The sequence below is a fragment of the Nomia melanderi genome, unplaced genomic scaffold (genome assembly GCF_051020985.1).
Source record: "Nomia melanderi isolate GNS246 unplaced genomic scaffold, iyNomMela1 scaffold0407, whole genome shotgun sequence".
NCBI classification, from domain to species: domain Eukaryota; kingdom Metazoa; phylum Arthropoda; class Insecta; order Hymenoptera; family Halictidae; genus Nomia; species Nomia melanderi.
The window spans coordinates 32,584-34,625 of NW_027475522.1; the positions used below are offsets into that span (position 1 = coordinate 32,584).

Consider the following 2,042-nt stretch of genomic DNA (forward strand, 5'->3'; position numbering starts at 1 on the left):
CATCTCATTCGTAAGAGAGGAAGAAAACAATCTCCCTGGGGCCAGTCGGTAATATACCGACATACGACGTGTCGTGCACATCCGTCTCACGCACGGTATACAAAATATGAATAAAACGTGTGTAGTCTCTCTCTCTCTCGACTTCTTAATATTTTCTTTCACCTCTGACGCATCATTTCAGGTGACGTCGGGAGCGCGGGAAAAAAAATTTTTCTAAACACACGAAACCGTTCATCTCACGAACAGCCGAAAAAGTTGTCGCTCAGATCCATATCGCAGTGGAGCGGTATCCGCGGGCGGTCGTAATTGAACGACGCACGACGCCGCGAACACTCACGCGAGTCCATACAAACGATTCCGATCGTTTTGCAACAACTAGAACGTACACTGTCCGTGAAATTCACAGAATTTTCGCGTGTCCGCGACAAACGCCGACGAGACACCCATCGTTCGCTCGTACGTAGCATCCTTCTCTTAACCCGACTCAGAAACGTTCTTTGCGCCCTTCGGTAAAAAAACGTTCGATCCGAAGAGGTGAACGACGGCGGGGATTTGACAGAGCTACGCAAGCAGTGTATGGTACGTAAACGACCCTCAGCCAGGCGTGGTCCAGGAATTGTATCCGTGGACCGCAATGTGCGTTCGAAATGTCGATGTTCATGTGTCCTGCAGTTCACACGTTGACGCGCAATTAGCTGCGTTCTTCATCGACCCACGAGCCAAGTGATCCACCGTTCAGGGTAATCGTATAAATTTTATATTTCACATATATAATTTTATTCTCATTTGTTCGACCTAATATCTCTCTTCTTTCAAAGAGAAGATAAAAGTTGATACCTGAATCTCCGACCAGCGCGCGAAGGAGATTCAGGCGTCGCCTTGGAGACGACACCGAAGCCTTTCGAGACGAAAAACGTTCAAGTAATATGTATATATTTCTCGACGTTCCGGGCGTATAGTGCATTCAAAAACCCGCGAAAGACGCAGAAGACTCGCACGCGTGGAAACGACGGGGATATATTTTGTATCCTACCCGATACTGAATCCATCGCGTGCAGTCGACCCTCGCGTTCTTCCGATCAGACGCATCTATTGTTGCGCGCATGTTTTCGCGTCGCATCGCGCGAAACGTTGCACGAATCGTACCGATCGATCGATTGAAAGCAAATAATGAAAAAAGACTTCACAGCTGGCTCTTTGCCGGTCATTCGTCCCATGTTATCTCTTGCCGCGAAATTGGCGCGCAAGAGTTGGGTGTCAGACGCGCGGCTTTAAAACGAGCTTCACGGCCGGTCCCTTCGTTACCGCTTTCGTTCTTTCTCTCGGAACGACCATGAACGAACACGACGAGCGACGCTACGGCATACACACGTCCACGGATTCGATTAAAAAAACAGACTTCACAGCTGGCTCTTTGCCGGTCATTCGTCCCATATTATCTCTTGCCGCGAAATTGGCGCGCAAGAGTTGGGTGTCAGACGCACGGCTTTAAAACGAGCTTCACGGCCGGTCCTCTCAATTCCGTGTACGGTACACGCAAGATGCGGGTTCCACTTCCAGACTACCCGGTCCCTTCTCTCTACGAGAATCGATAGTAGAAGAACGGCTCGAAAACGCGTCTCAGAGACTAGGGGAAAAGAAGCGGTATGCGAGCGAAACGAAAACGCATTATGGAAACGTCGCGAAACAATGTTCGACGGTTGCTCGGTTCCAATCGTGCGGCCGTTTCAATTTCTCGTGCGCTTCACCGTCCCTCCGTAACTCTGGCCGATCGCGTATACCGAAGAGCCGACACGCGCAAAAACCACAGGCATTGTATACTGTATATATATATGTTACAGTCACAGCCTTCGCGCGTTTTACTCTCCGACGCGGGGTTTCCACGACGAAAGAGAGACAGTTTCGTGGCGGGTGACTCGGCCGAATCGCTACGACGGGTATTTCTATTATAGAACGAATCATCGCCACCCTTTACCAGTGCCCGACGAAGGAATCACAAGGTCATCTGGAGTTTACAATGCCAGCGACGGTAATTCCAACGA

General features: G+C 49.9%; 1 non-coding gene across 1 annotated transcript; it reads right to left on the reverse strand.

Moving 5' to 3' along the window:
- Nucleotides 1-588: 588 nt before the first annotated feature.
- LOC143176177 (5.8S ribosomal RNA) lies at nucleotides 589-743 on the reverse strand. Its single transcript, XR_013000763.1, has one exon. It is a non-coding gene; the product is annotated as a 5.8S ribosomal RNA (ribosomal RNA).
- Nucleotides 744-2,042: the final 1,299 nt, after the last annotated feature.